Below are 15,668 nucleotides of genomic sequence, written 5' to 3' on the forward strand. Positions count from 1 at the left end.
AAGTATCTTGACTATTCAAGAGAATCTATAAAAGAGGATCTGTTTAGCTGGGCTGTGTTGATGTGGAGAGACGCGGAAGTATGAGAGGGATGGGTGGTTAGTAGTGACGCTTGACACGGCTGGGGCTCAGGGATTCTACCTTCAAGGAAGGACCAGTTCCATCCGCGTGTTGTCTGGGAAGGAAGGCTCGGTGACTAACAATGTCACACAGCCTCGGACTGCAGTTTAAGCGATTTTCTTACATCGAATAGAGTTACTTAATTTTCATTTTTGAGTCATTGGGCATCGCAGTTGTTTCTTCAGCTGTGACCGTGTGGCTGATGCTGGGGAGATGGATCTCATGTCGATTTCTACTGTGTGCCGTGGAAGTGCTAACTTACTTTGTGATTATGAGCAAATTTTCTACTTGACAAAACCCTGCTGTGGGGTCTCGGTGATTCTTCTGTACCAGATTGTTCTCTTACAAATATATATGTTAGAAAAATACACACACTTTCAAATAGAAGAGGGAGAGGCTTTTTAGCCTGAGAAATCACTTTAATGAGAGCTGTATGATAAATCATTGAAATGCGAGTGTAAATATTTTTACGTCTATCGGGGTTCTTATTTGGAAGTGTGCTCTCACCGTTCCCCTTGTTTAAGAGAGTCACATGGTTCTAAGTGTTTATGAAGGATGTGGGTGTTTGCTCTGGAGGTTCCAGGAAAAGCAGGCCCCTCCCAGATAGCTCGAGAACACTGGCCGCCTTATAGGGACTAAATTCACACTTTCTTCCATGAAAAGATGCAGATGAATTACTTTTCTGTTACTATATAGAGAAATAGCAACTACGCGTAAGTACATGCAAATACATGTAAATACTGACATGCAGGGGTATTTGTGTGTGTGGTCATCAGGCCCGTGGGCAGGTGGGCTGGGCCACCCTTGGGCGATCAGATCAAATGTGAACACATGCTTTTCATAACTGCGTCACTGGGGACACCACAACTGCTGTACTTTCCCATTTCTACTGTACTTCATTTGCAATCTATTTTTAATAAACTTTGTATGTATTTAAGTGTGTTTGCTGTTACTGCAGTCTCGTGCGGGCAGAATTACATCTGTGATCTGCACCTTTGCCTCCCATCCCCTTCTGCCTGTGACATCATTCACGCATCATTCACGAGAGGTCCCCCAAGGGTCCCGTCTGTGTCAGGCGCTCTTTCTGGTTTGTCCTGATCGTGCAGGCTGTTGGACAGAGGCCGCGGGCCACTCTTGCCGTGGTCCCCCACGCTCATCTGCCCAGCCCGGCTCCACGACCTGCTGGGCACGTCAGCCGACCCCGTGGTCATACAGACTCACACGGTCCCTTCATTGCCTCTTGGATTCTTAAGCACACCGGAACTTACTAAGTTGTGTGGATCACATGTGCTGGCGATGCGTCAGCAGCGAAGATCCGCCTGAGGTGGCTCATGGGAGGCGGTCACGAAAGCACACAGGTGGCGCGAGAAGGGAGCCGGCGCTCCGGCTGCACCTGGGGGGGCCCTGGCTGCACCTGGCGGGGGCCTGCCTCTCCCCAGTGCTGACTCCTGTGTTCCCTGTGCCCAGTCCACCTTCCTTTGTGGCCGCGGGGCAGGCGTGCTGGGTGAAGGAGCGGCCCCAGAATTTCGAGAAGGGCCTTCCTGAAGGAGGGAATGTCTTAGGGCTGCAGAAGCTCAGGGAGGCCTTTGGGTAGGACCAGCTGCTTATATACTGGAATGAGGATATTCGCTGGTAATGTATTTTTAACGCCCAAAAAGGTGCTTTAAAGTTTGGGAGGACCGAAACTTAGAGACTGACTCAGGTTGTCTCAAGGACCGCAGTTCTGTTGCTCCTCGTGGAAGTAAGGAGTCTACCCTACCGAGGCTTTCTGTGGTGGACATCACAACAGCAGCAGGCCCTGCAGGGTTTTCTAGCGTGTGCCATGGGAAAATGATCGCCGCCGCTCTGTTGCTCGGGGAGCTGACTTGGTTTTGGGGGGGAGGGGCAGAGGGACAGTCTAAGCTCCACCCCCAGCTCGGGGCCCCGTCTGGAGATTGTGACCCCAGCGGAAATCAAGAGGTGGCCACTTAACCGACTGAGCCATGCCGGTGCCCTGCGTGGGAAGCCGAGTCGTACCTTCAGGGTCTCCATGCCCCTGTCGCCTGCAGCAGGGAGTCTCCCAGGAGAGGAGATGCCGAGTGACCGGTTTCAGTGCACAGCTATTCATCCAGTTTGTTCAAAGTCATGGCGCCGCAAAAGATGCGAGTACAACTCCAAACATAAAAGTCCATTTCTCTCCCACTTTATTTCACAAACACAACTCAGGAGGGCCTGCTCTGTGTCAGCCAGTGGGGACGCGGGTTCCAAGTGTCCCACAGCCGATGTGGGAAGGCAGGGGTCCACAGTTAAGTGAGCACGGCTCCTCTCTCAGTTTGTACACAGCAGGTGCACCGGGCACTCTGCCCAGGAGGGCCCCATCTAACTCCTGCTGGCACGCCCTCTGCGGAAATGGCTTCCCTCCTGAGAGGAGGGGCTGTCGCAGGCAGAGGAGACCGCTGGGCAGAGAGGCTGCCACGCGCAGAAGTCAGGAGACCTCGGCACGGATCGCGGGAGCCAAGGGCACCAGGGAGGAGGGCCTCACGCTTTGGAGGAACATTCACGGCCCTCATGCAGCTGCCTGCACGGGGCTTGGTCGGTGGGGAGAGAGCGCGGGAAGGGGTGGGAGGCCGGGCTTGGGGGCATCACGGGACCGCAACACAGCACTTAGGCCAGCCGCTAACCAACCCCCACTTCATCCCCTGGAACAGCTCTCCACATTCTCCCGGTAAAGGCGATGGTCCAGCGCCCCTAATCACTTAGGACATTCCGTTCTTGAGCAGCCGCGTTGGAAGAGAAAAGGCAAACAGGAAGTAAATTTCAGCATATTCATACTCAGCCCAGATGTCCGAAAACTACCCTGGCACTATGCGGTCGGCACAAACCGTGCGCACGCGGTAGTCCGCATTCTTTTTCGTAGGAAGCCTTTGAAACCCAGCGTGTCGTTTCCCCGCGGCCTGCAGCTGGCGTCAGCCTCAGGGAGGACTAGGCTCTGCCCGCAGCCGCGACCCACCGTGCTGAAGGCGCCAGTTCGGAGGAAGGCCGGTGGATGTGGCACCAGCAGATGTCTTGAGACGTGCCTCGGGCAGGTGCAGTGGTGGGAGGGACGTGGCGGGCCGGCGGGCAGCACCCTGCCATCCGGCCAGTGCGGCCGGCCTGTCCCCGTGCCCAGGCCCCCCGGGGCGTCTATTCTAGGAGGGGTCACACTCTATCCGTGTGCACAGCACACTCACATCACACATGGTGCATTGTGTGTGTGCATCACAGGTGTGCTGGAGCTCCCCACGCGGGGCCCCCTCCCCGCCCGTGGCCTTGCCAGCCCCCAGCAGCACAGAAGGAGGCCTCGCACCTCCCGGCTGCCCAGCGAGCCCCAACTCCGCGCCTGTCTTTGTCATTTCTGTTTCAGGCAGCTTCGGAGGAGTGTGCTGTGGGGGAGGATGTGGCTTATTCGCAGCAACGTGGCGCCTTGCCTTGCCTGTTCCTTCGGATCCGTTCAGTGAGGCAGCAGATGCTGACTTGAGTTCCTGTGTGTGGACCCCACAGATCAACGTTCCTGTGGGAAAGGAAGCCATAGTCACTTGTCAGATGTAAAAAGGGAAGGACAGAAGTTAAGTTCGTACCACCCAAGAGGCTTGTCATTTATATGGGATTTGGAACACCCACAATATTTCGGATAGGGTCTTCAAATGCAGCCGCTCGCTCCCCTCCCCACGCCTCCCTCCTCCCCCGGCAGTCCCCTGACCCCGTCGCCGTGGAAACCATGGGGCGCAAACTGCCCACCCACGCGGATTCTGTGGCTGAGAGCTGGGCCTGGTGATGCCCGCGCAGGGCCGCCGCTGGGGGCGCTTCTTGGAGCAGCGGGCCAGGCAGCTGCAGTGCCAGGTGCAGGTGAGCAGGGGCAGTTGAGCGCAGCTGCGGCCACACCTGCAGCCCCACTGGCCGGGTTGACCACCCCCTCCCGCCTCTGAGCCTTGGGGGTGTGGCCAGCATGGGAGGGTTGGGGTGATGGCGCCAGAAGACCGCGTTGGGGGTGGAGGCCCCATCATCTTCTACCTTCTGCCCTATAGGGTGCGAGGACCTCATCTGTAGTCCCCCTTGGACCTCACCCCACCCACACCTGAGACCTCATGCCCCTCATCTGAGCACCTGTGTCATCCGCCCAGGGCCCTCCCGTTACTTACTGGGCGTTTACTATTTACTGTGCTAAATTTTGGAATACAGTGGTTAAGCAACAACCCTGCTCTCTTGGAGTACAGCCTTGAATAAAGGAATAAATAGTCACAATAAATGTAAGCCATCAAAGTGGCCCCAAGATAATGCTACAGAGGGGAGGTACATGGTCTTATTAGGGTCTGTAGTGCAACAGGTCTGGGTGAATCTCAGTCGAGGACTTCCCCTGGGGGCAGAAATGGAGCTGAGTTCCGCTGGGATGGGAGGCTGCCATCTGGCAGCGGGGTTGAGGGTTAAGGACAGAACAACCTTATCATGGTGTGTGTGTGGCGGGCGGGGCGGGCCTTGGGAGACTGGCAGAGCACAGGAGAGAGCGGATAGTGGAGGCTGAGAGGCGGGAGGAAGGCAGCCCACGCAGGGTCAAGCAGGACTAAGGATGTTTTTCTTTGTCTTGAGGGCCAGGAAAGGCTATTGAAGAGATCTTAAGAGGGGGATGATACAGTTAGATCCGCATTTTGAAAATGTCACTCGTAGCAAGTCCTACTTGAAGGACAAGCATGAAGATGTAGGGTGGAGTTAGAAGGTGCAGGGCAGGACTGCTGGGATGGCAAGACGAGGACCTCTGTGAACCTGCTCCCAAGCAAAACAAGCACATCTGGGGAATATCATAGAAAAATGGTGTAAAGCCCCTAGAAATGGCCCTAAGGGCATACATCACATGAAGAAACATTTATGCTAAAAATCTCTGTAAGAACAGTGAAAGCCTGTGGCTCCTTCCCTCCCACCAGCTGAGCTCAGCTTGACAGAAGGTCCACTCTGGGTGTGTGTATCCAAGATGGGGCTCCCCCTCTCCTCAGCTTCTGACTTAGGGTCACCGTATCTCACCAGCACACAGCGGAAGAGGCTAAATTACCAGTGGGTGGGGTGGAGGCTTGGGGGTTCATGTGGTTCCCCACTCGTATGACAGAGGCCTCACCCCAGAACAGAGGCCAGGAATACTGGGATCCCAATTGCTCTTTCCGCCCTTGATCAGCACAAAGGTTTCATAGTGAGAAAGCCAGCCAAAAGACTGGAGGCCACAGCCCTGCCCAGTGCCCAGAGTGGGGATTTAGCCCAGGGGGAGAGGCAGCCCATAAGAAGAGAGAGCTCTGAAGCTCTTCGCAAAGGAACTTTCTCCAAACACACTGTGGGGAAGTTCAGAAACAAGAGTTCTCCTTCATTAAAAGCAGTTATTAACGTGTGCTTGGGCAGCGTAACAGAGCAGCACAGAAACATGTTCTTCTCAGTTCTGGAGACTGGAAATCTGGGACCAAGTTATAGGCAGGGGTGGTTTCTCCTACGGCCTCAGCCCTTGGCCTGTGTGTGGCTGCCTTCTTGTGGTGCACTCACGTGGTCTTTCCTCTGTGTGTGGGTATCTCTGGAGTGCCCTCTGTGTCCTGATCTTCTTTTCTCATAAGGACACCAGTCAGGTTGGATTAGAGCCCTTTCTAGTGGCCTCATTTTAACTTAATCACCTCTTTAAAGGCCTTGTCTCCAAATACAATCACATTCTGAGGTCCTGGACTTGGGACTTCATCAAGTGAATTGTGGGGGGGGGGGGGTGCGGGATACAGCCCATAATTAGCCACAAGCTAATAGGCCACCTAGTTCACTCAAGGCTAAGAAGAGCCTGGGGTTAGGACAAATATCAAAGACTGGCTTCCAAAAGTAGCCCTGCCCCAGTTTAACTGGACCAGACAGTGGAGAAATTTATGGCCCAGGCCATTATTGAAAACAATAAGGCAATCAATAATCAGTGGGGTGGTTGTGATACCAAGGGAGACAGAGTAACAGAGATCGGGGAGAGGCGGTTAAAAAGAGCCCTGCTTAAACTGCAGTCTCCCAGTGCCTGTGTGCATGCCCGCGGCTGTGTCCTTCCCTCAGGGGTTGGGCAGACTTCCCTGGAAGAGGCGAGCTAAATCACTCAACAAAGCACACAAGTAGCAACAAAAAACAAAAACAACAAGAACAACAACAAAAACTGCAGGTGGGGGAAAGGCATCACTATTTAAAGTTTCTACAATATATTTCCTAAAATGTCCAGTTCTCAACAAAAAATTGTAAGACATGAAAGAAACAGGAAAGTGAGACTCATCCACAGCAGGGAAACAGACAACAGGAACTGCCCATGAGAATGCCTGATGTTGAAATTAATAAGTCAAAGCAGTCATTATAAATATGTTCAAAGAACTAAAGGAAATTGCATTATAGAAGTGAAGGAAAATATGTTAATTTCTCATCAGATAGAAAATATCAAGAAATACCTAGAAATTATTTTTTTAATTATAATCTTAGAGTTGAAAATAACTGAAATGGGAACATTCTCTAGAGGACTCGAGTAGATTTGAATAGACAAAAAAGGAATCAGCAAACTCTTAGATTGGTAGAAATTATGCAATCCTAAAAACAGAAAAATAGAAGAAAAATGAATAGAACCTCTGGAAAAGGTGTGAAACCTGTAAGCACACCAGCATATCTGTCATGGGAGCACCAGGAGAGGAGAGCAAGAAAGCAGGAAAAATATTCAAAGAAACAATTACCCAAACTCCCCAAATTTGTTGGAAGTTTAGGTACACATAAAAGAAGCTTAATGAATTCCACTAAGTATAAATACAAAAAGATCCACATCCACCTGCACTTTGTAAAAATAAAGAGAAAAGCAGAGAGAGAAGAACGACTTGTCGTGTCAGTTCACCATGACTGTCAGCAGACTCTCATCAGTGTCAGTGGAGGTCGGGGCGGTGGGTGACATGTTCAAAGTGCTGAAAGATGAAAATTCTGTCAACCAAAAATCTTACATCCAGCAAAACTGTCTTAAAAAATGAAGGCAAAATAAAGGCATTCCCAAATAAACAAAATTGCAGAAAATGTGTTGCTAGCAGGCCTGCCTTTTAAGAGATACCAAAGGAAGTTCCTACACGGAAACACAAATCCACAAAGAATGCCAGTAAAGACCGTCAGGTAATTATAAAACACAGAAGAAAGGTGTAGTTCTCTTTGTTTCCTTCACTGACTTAGAAAGCAATTATGTAAAACAATATATGTATAACTGTATTGTTGAAACTATAACATATAGAAATGTAATGTATTTGAGAAAAGTAGCACAAAGGAGGTGGATGGAGGCAGTTTTCTTGGAGTAAGGCAATGACACCAGATGGTAGCTTGAATGCACAGGACCAAGTGAAGAGAAGTCAAAGTGGCGAAGAGGGCCGGCAGAGCAAACCCCATAAATACATACTTACTGTCCCTTCTCTTCTCAGACTCTTTAATGAACATGAAATTATGTAAAGGACCAGTGATCACACGGGATTGTTACATCTGTAACACACATGACATGATGTGTAACGGTACCAACACGTCAGCCACAACAGGCATGTTTCTGCATCTCACGGGAATCGGACTGTAAATGTGAAGGAGACTGTTCCAGGTTCAAAGTACAGGTGAGCCCTCAAGCAACCACTGAGAAAATTATTCAAAAACTAGTGGAAAAGGTCATCAAAGAAGTTAAGATTTCACCCCAGAAAATATCCACTTAATGCAAAAGAAGACAGTAAATGAGGAGCCAACAGGACACGAGACATGTAGAAAACAAAAGTGAAATGTTGGGCATAAAGCCACATCAGTGACATTCAATGTGAGTGGACAAACTGTCAGTCAAAAGGCAGGTACTGTCAGACTGGGTAAGAGGCCACATCTAACCACATGCTGTCTGTCTACAGGGGACATGTTTTAGATTCAGAGATACAAGTAGTTGTAAGCAAAAGGGTGGGAAAAGACATCATGCCACCATCAGCTTCAAGCAGACTGAGTGACTGTACTAATATCAGACAAAATAGACTTTCAGATGAAAACAGTGTTACTACAGATAAAGAAGGACCTTTGCTCATGATAGAAGTATCACTCCATCAGGAAGATAGGAAAATTATATGTGCATCTAACAACATGGCCCCCAAATTGGCAGAATCTAAGAAAAAGGCAACTCAAAAATGATAGCAACAGACATCCACCCTCCCGACTCTCAGTAATGGACAGACTGGACAGAGGACCAGCAGGAAGACAGACAACTTGAACAACGCCCCGAACCAACCCGACCAGGCAGACATGCACAGAACATCCCACCCACGTAGCAGGAGGACACACTCTTCTCACATGCCTGAGACGTGCTCTCTGGGTTAGACAACCTGCCGGCCGCAGAGGAAGCCTGAACACATGGAAAAGGATAAAGAGCATATAAAGTATATTCTCCAGTAACAAGAGAGGGGGGTTAGAAATTAATAACAAAAATAAATTTGGGAAATTCACAAATAGGTGAAAATTAAATAAGACAGTCCTAAATAATCAGTGGATGAAAGAAGAAATCACAAAGGAGGTCAGGGAATATTTTGAGAGGAATGAAAATGAAGATGCCACATAGCCAAGTTTATGGGATGCGGCTAAAGCAGCACCCAAAGGAGCATTCATAGATGTAAACACCTACTTTAAACAAGAAGATAGTTCTCAGATCAACACCCTAAACTTCCACCTGAAGACACTGGATGAAGCCGTGAAGCAAGACTGAAAGCCAGCAAAATAAAAGCACGACAGAGACTAGAACAGAAACGAGTGCAACAGAGCCTGGAAAAACTATGCAGAAAATCAACAGAACCAGAAGGGGGCTCTGTGAAAAGATGAACCAAACTGATAGACCCTTAGTCTGACTAAATAAAATTAATAAAATCAAGAATAGAAGAGAGGGCATTACTACCAACTTCACAGAAATAAAAAGGGAGACACAAGAAAACAGCATGAATATAGATGTAAAAATCTTCAAAAAATACTGGCAAACTGAATCCAGTGGTATATAAAAAGGATTATAGCTATGACCAAGTGGGAGTCATCCCTCAAATGGTCTAGCATTCCAAAGTCAGTTAATGTGATAGACTGTATCAATAAAAGAAAGGACAAACCCCATGATCATTTCGATAGATCCAGAAAATTGCATTGGACAAAAGTTAACTCCACTTCATGATGAAAACACTCAACCAACTAGGAACAGATGGTGACTCCCCAAGCTGATAAAGGGATGTCCACGAAACCCCCCAGCTGACACGCATAAGGTGAAAGGAGCAAGATGAACAGCCCCACTCTCATCACATCCATTCACCATCTTCCTGGACGTGCTCATCTGTGTGGTTAGGCAAGATGACAGAAGGAAAAGGTATCTATATCAGGAGGAAAGAAGGCTATTTCTGTTTGCAGATGACATGATCTCATATATGGAAAATCCTAAGAAATCCACCAAAAACCCTATTAGCCCTAGTAAGTAATTTCAGCAAGGTTGAAGGATACAAGATCCAGGTGCAAAAATCTGTATTTCTACTTCATAGGAATGAAAAAAAAAAAGAAAAACAATTCCATTATCATCGAAGATAATAAAATGCTTTGGAAGAAATTTAAGGATTGCATGACTTGCACATTGAAAATGGTCAGCATTAGCCATCAGGGCAATGCAGATCAAATTGCAATGACACGCCACTTCCTACCCACTCGGACAGCCATGCTCAGAGAGACAGAGGGGGAGTTTTGGCGAGGGTGTGGACAGCTTGGAACTGTCACGCACTGCCGGTGGGAGTGTGCAGTTAGTTCCTCGGATGCTAACCAGAGGTACCGCACACGGTTCCCATCCTAGGACTACACCCAGGCAAAAGGGAAACGTGTGTCCCACAAAAACTTGTTCAGGAATGTCATAGCCGCACTACTCAGAATAACAAAAACTGGAAACAGCCCGAATGTCCTGCAGTTGATGGATGGGTAAATATATGTGGCACAGCTCTACAGTCGAATATGATCAGGCAATGAGAGGAAATAAAATTCTGGAAGGACGCCACGACTCGGTTGAGCCTTGAGAACAAGGTGCCCAGTGAAGGAAGCCGCTCGCAAGGGGCTACATATCCTGTGATTCCGTTGATCCAAAATGTCCAATGGCAAATCTATAGAGACAGAGAGTAGATCAGTGGTTTCCTCGGGCTGGGCTGGGGGTCGTCAGGGGTGGGGTTTCCTGTTGGAGAGATGAAAATATTCTCAGACTACTTCCGCTGATGGTGGTACCACTGTGAGGATACCAAAGCCGCTGACCTGCACACGTGGGCCGGTGAGTTGCCTGCAAGTGACTCACAGCTCCATAGCGCCGCAGCCAGGGGCGACATCTTGCTGGATGCCCAAAGTGGACTTCTGCAGAAATATTCGAGGTTTTTTTTTTTTTAAGAGGTAAAATTGACTGAACATGGTAACAAAATCCAGATGACAGCCAGGTTTCTGGTTTTATAACCAGTCACAAAGAGATTGTCCCGAAATGATCACAGTTCTCTGAGAGCTGCACATCAGGGACTCCCTGCAGAAAGGACGGCCCCTGGGCCACCTTCCCAGAAACCCGTGCTTTCCTGTCCACCGAGACCTCCAGGGGCTGGCTTGCTCAGCGTTTACTGTAAATAGCTCATATTTAAACTCCTCTGCTTAAAACCCTGCAGATAACACTCCCTTCTTCCCTGTCGTCCCTCCTCCCAGATCCCAGCCTCCTCCCCAGAGTCTCACCTTCTCTGCGCCTCAACTCGGCAAACTCATTCCTGCCTCAGGGCCTTTGCGTGGGCTTGTCCCTTTCCTCCGGTTTCCTCGCTGGCCTGCCAGCCCTCCTCACCCTTGGGCAGCCGCCCTGCCTCTGAACCCACATCACTGATTTAACTTTGGCGTCGCCTCCCCAGCTCACTTACCCCACGCACTGGCTCTTCCACGTCTCCCCATGAGGATGGGAACCCTGCACCTGATCATTCACGGCTGTGTCCACAGCACCCAGACAAGTGCCTGGCACATGACAGATTTCTAACAGATAGTTTTTGAATATGAGTTAATGCAAGGAAAGAAATGCTGATTTTGGTGCATTCCAGATTTTAACTTGCATATAGGTCACCTGGAGCTCTCGCTAAAATGCAGACTCTGGTAGATTTGGGGTGGGACTTTTTCAGCAGCTTGATTGGGGTATAATTTATGTGCCATAATGCAGGATTCTGCATTTCCAGCAAGCCCCCAGATGCTGCTGCTGGGGACCACCCTTGGAGTAAGGGTTGTAGACGCGGGGCAGGGGGGTGCCCACCCGCATCAGAAACCGCCCCCACTCCAGCTGACTCCCCCTGCAGCTCGTCCCTGACGCCGGTGCTGGCTTCCCTCTGAGGATGGAATGCTTACTGATGAGTATTAGTTATGGTGATAATGTCCCTTTTTTGTCCTTGGTTGTAGGCCAAAGAAGAGCGGATAGTTGAACTGGAAACGGAAAATGCTGTTCTTCACCTGAGACTGGCCCAGGTAGTGCCCCCCTGCGTCTGGCAGATGGAGCTGGACTGAGTCCTGCCCAGGCTCAGGGCTGCAGCCCGTCCCGGGCCTTCCCTTTCTCCCGTCCACTGAGGTGGCCTCCTGTAATGCATGAGCTTCAATCCCCGTGCTCACGAGTATCTAGTGAGTCAGGAATTAGTGAGGTGCCTGCCCTTCATTGAGGTCGAACTTACAAACACGACTTCCCCCCAGTTGAACCATACAAGTGGGCGTTCAGTCCACTCGTGGTGGCCCGGCCATCGTGACACCCCCTACACCTGCCCCCCAAAGACCCTCGTGTCACTCGGGTTCATCCCCTGCCCTCCCCCACTTCCAGACCAGTTCTGGCGTCCTGGCACAGATGCTCACGTGATTCGGCCCAGAGCAGCTGTCCACCTCGAAGGAAGGGTGCGCGGAGGAGAGCGCCAGGTGGGAGCCTGTCCACTCTGGTCTCGCACGGCCAGCCGCTGCAGCCCCCAGAAGACTCGGGTGGGCCCCGCGTGCCACGGCAGTCCCTGCAGGAGGAGAAGGCCATGTGAGGACGGTGCAGGGGCCATCCGTAGAGGCGCGGACGCAGCCACGGCCAGGGCGCCCGGTGGCCACGGGAGCCAGAGAGGTGGGCGGACCTGTCCCGAAGCCTCTGGGTTCCAACACTGGCCTCCGGAACCGCGAGTGGATGCCCTTGTGTTGTCCCAAGACTCCCAGGCGGTGGTCATTTGTTTGGAAAGCTATGCACATCTGAGTTCCTCATCTTTAAATTGTGACCCCTGCAGATTTCTCCTGAGGGCCTCACAGCAGAACCCAGTCTTCAAGCTCTTGTCACTCCTCGAACAACCCGTCCAAGTTTCACTGAACCAAACTTAGTTGCACTAAATTGTAGATTAAGTTAGGGCTGTTCGTACTGCTTCCTAAATTAAGTATTCATTTATTGGTTCGTTTTGCCGGCGCTTCTGGCCAGAGCCCTGGCCAGAAGCACATCTCCCCTGCGTTGCACCAGAACCTTCCCACAGCGCTTCCGAGGGGCACGGATGGTCGGCGGCGGATGTGGCAGGTGTCTGGGTCGGCCGCAGGAACCCCGGAGCCGATGGCCAGCCCATGCGCCGCGGTCCTGCCCCCCACCCCCCCCCGCTGCAGGGCTAGAGGCACAGGGCCGGTGGGATCGCGGAGTTCACGACCCTCCGTCGGTGAGGGCTGCCGCAAAGCTCCAGCAGTGTTTCCGAACACCCTCAAGATGAAATTAAAAACATTTTCTTTCACGTTTAAGATCATTAGGCATAGCCTGTAACATTTTTGGCATTTGTATGCTAAGTCCCTCAAAGTCATTTCTGATGATTATGAAGCAGAACATCTTCATTCTGGGGCCCACGTCTCCCACCCGCCCGTGTGCCTGGGATGGAGACGGGCGGCCCGCAGGGCTCTGCCGAGAGCTGCCATCCACCGGCCTCTCTGCGCAGAGTGGCCGGTCACGGCTCCGCTGCAGCCCCTCCGACCCTCGGACACTGTCCCTGTTCCGGTGTCTCTCCCAGAGCGCGTCCGAGCGCCTCCCCAGAGCCGTGTGCTCATGCTTACGCAGCTTTGCTGCCCACTCTCCCTAGACACCCGCGGCTCTCTGTCTGTTTCTGCCAAACCAGCCTGGCCCCGGAAGCCAGGCAGCCCCACGTCCCGTGTGCCAGACTCGGTCGCTCTACTTCATTTCCCTCTGAATTCCTGTTGGACCTACAGTCAGTACCGGAGACTTTGGAATACAGGTCTGGATATTTATATGTACATTATTTTTTTTCCGGAGACAATCTGAGCCTTCTGAGTTGAGGGCCTTCATTTTGCTTCAGTTTTGTCTTTAGCCGCCTGAGGGGTAGAGGCAGTGAACTGCGTGATGTCCCTGAGCTCTAGTCCGTCTACAAGTCCGTGCCCATGCGGCTCCCAGCACCTGCTGTGCCGCGTGTTCTCTGTTGTCTTTATCATCCCGCGGATGAGCGGGTTCTCCTGAGCTTCCCTGTCGTGTCGGTTCTCTTAAGTGTGAAGGTTTCCCATCAAGAAGTACTAGATTCTCCAGCCTCACCAGGGGGCCCTTCCCACCTGCCACCTCTGTGTCCGGTTCACTGTAGCTCGGGCGTCCACCCTGGTCCTGGCGCGGAAAGAATTTGCTTGATGTGGTTTCATGAGCCTTACAGTCAAAAGCTTTGACTAAAAGAAAACACCCAGCCTCACAGTTTGGAGTCTAGGGAAGACGTTGGTTTCAACAACCATGCGAGCCGGCGTGAAGCCTCAGCGCCGGGGGTGGAGGAATGTGGGCTCAGCTGCACTGGGACAGCGCAGACCCCTGGCCATTCAGGCAGGTCTGGCCCACGAGGCACGAACACGCCTCCTCTCTCCTCTCTGGCATTTAGCGGACTTCTCCGGTCCTGGAGCACCAGTGAAAGAAGGGAATGGAATGCTGCTCAAAGTTCACAGAACTCTCCGTCCCCCTCCGCGGCTCCCTCGTCGGATAGTTTGGACAGAATTCATTTACCATCATGGTGCTGTCCTACTTTCAAGGTATTGAGTGGAATTCAGTCCGAAGCTCCCGAGCAAATGAGCCTCATTACATGAACTTGCTAGCTGGTTTATTTTATTTCCTGTCACCAGAGGCGTGACCCAGGCCTGCATGACTGTCAGCCAGGAGCAGGGCCTTGAGCCTCCGGGTCGTGTTCCTTCCGAGCTCACCTCCGTGAGATAAGGACTGTCCCGCAGTCGTGGGCACGGCGGCAGTGGGATGGGCCGCAGAATGCGGAGCCGTGGATCTACAGGGCTGGCTTCCCGCCCGGTGCGGAAGGGGGCCAGCCCTGCCCAGCTGACGGCAGCCTTGCCTCTGTTCCCTGCTGTAGAGGAAGCGTAGTGAGGAACAAACACCCAGAAACTCACGTGTGGCAGCTGGGCGGGGCCCCCTGACCCCCGATGCTCAGGCAGCACCGGTCCTCAGGGTGCTTCACCCCACGGCCTGGCCTGGCCTCCGCAGCAGCTCCTGTTCCAGGCGTGCCCGTCTCCGAGGCTGGCGTCCCTGCCACTCTCCGTGTCGTCCCCCATCAGGCGCAGACACTCGGGAGAGCCCTGCACCCGTCAGGCCTCCTCCTCGCTGCAGGGCCCTGCGTCGGAGACCGGTGTGTCCCACACTGACCCCACCGTGTGGGGAGGCCTGCGTCCTCCGCCTCTGTGCTCCTCCCGAAGAGAAGCCGGTTCCTGCTCATGAAGTGAGCACGTGCACCCTGCAGCTTCGGAGCCGTGCACCTTCGTGTCAGGATACGCGGTCGGTTCATGGAAAGTCAGTCTTACTGAGCAGCAGCGGCAACGATGCGGCGCTTGGCTGTTATTCAGCCGCGTGTTTTCACCAAATGGGAAGGCACGGCTGCGTGCGGAGGGGGAGACCATCTGCCGTTATTTACGAGCTGCAAGGACACAGCGTGAAAGCATCGACACTCAAACACCGTGGAGAACAAACCAAAACGCAGCAAAAACCCAAACACATCACCTTTTCCTTGGGACCTGAGTTATGGCCCTCCGCAGCTGGCCATGCAGGCCAGGGACCTGGGAGCTGCAGTGGCCCCTGTCTCGTCCCACCGCGTCACCTCCCAGACGTGCCAAGGTTGTCCCTGAATGTGTCCTGACTCAGCCCCTTCTCCCCCGAGGTCCCAGAGCCATCATCCTGAACAAGTATCTGTCCTGAAAATCTTCGCTGGCTTGGCTTTGCCCTGAAGAAAACACCCAGGCAGTGACCTTATCATTGACAAGGCCCACGGCCTCCCCGTCACCCCCGTCCCCTTCACTGTTCTCTCCTTTGTTGCATCGGCCAGACGACCTGGGCCCTTAAGCACCTGCCAACGCAGATGCCTTCAGCCTCGGCCACCCTGCACCCGCTGTCCATACAGCCCTACCTGTGACCCCCGTCCCCATGCCCCCCCGCGCCCCCGTGCCCGTCCCTGTGCCCCCCCGCACCCCTGTCCCCGTGTCCCCCTGCACCCCCGTCCCCGTCCCTGTGCCCCCCGCGCCC

General features: G+C 52.3%; 2 long non-coding RNA genes across 2 annotated transcripts; one reads left to right on the forward strand and one right to left on the reverse strand.

The window, feature by feature from the left end:
• Positions 1–212: 212 nt before the first annotated feature.
• LOC115945071 (uncharacterized) lies at positions 213–9,694 on the forward strand. Its single transcript, XR_014148081.1, has 2 exons — positions 213–3,183; positions 3,501–9,694. It is a non-coding gene; the product is annotated as an uncharacterized LOC115945071 (long non-coding RNA).
• On the reverse strand, positions 2,279–15,064 carry LOC145723183 (uncharacterized). Its single transcript, XR_014148080.1, has 3 exons — positions 14,546–15,064; positions 12,014–12,159; positions 2,279–3,647 (listed from the first exon to the last, which is right to left on the reverse strand). It is a non-coding gene; the product is annotated as an uncharacterized LOC145723183 (long non-coding RNA).
• Positions 15,065–15,668: the final 604 nt, after the last annotated feature.

The sequence above is a fragment of the Leptonychotes weddellii genome, chromosome 8, assembly GCF_054177405.1.
Source record: "Leptonychotes weddellii isolate Sample4059 chromosome 8, ASM5417740v2, whole genome shotgun sequence".
Taxonomy (NCBI): domain Eukaryota; kingdom Metazoa; phylum Chordata; class Mammalia; order Carnivora; family Phocidae; genus Leptonychotes; species Leptonychotes weddellii.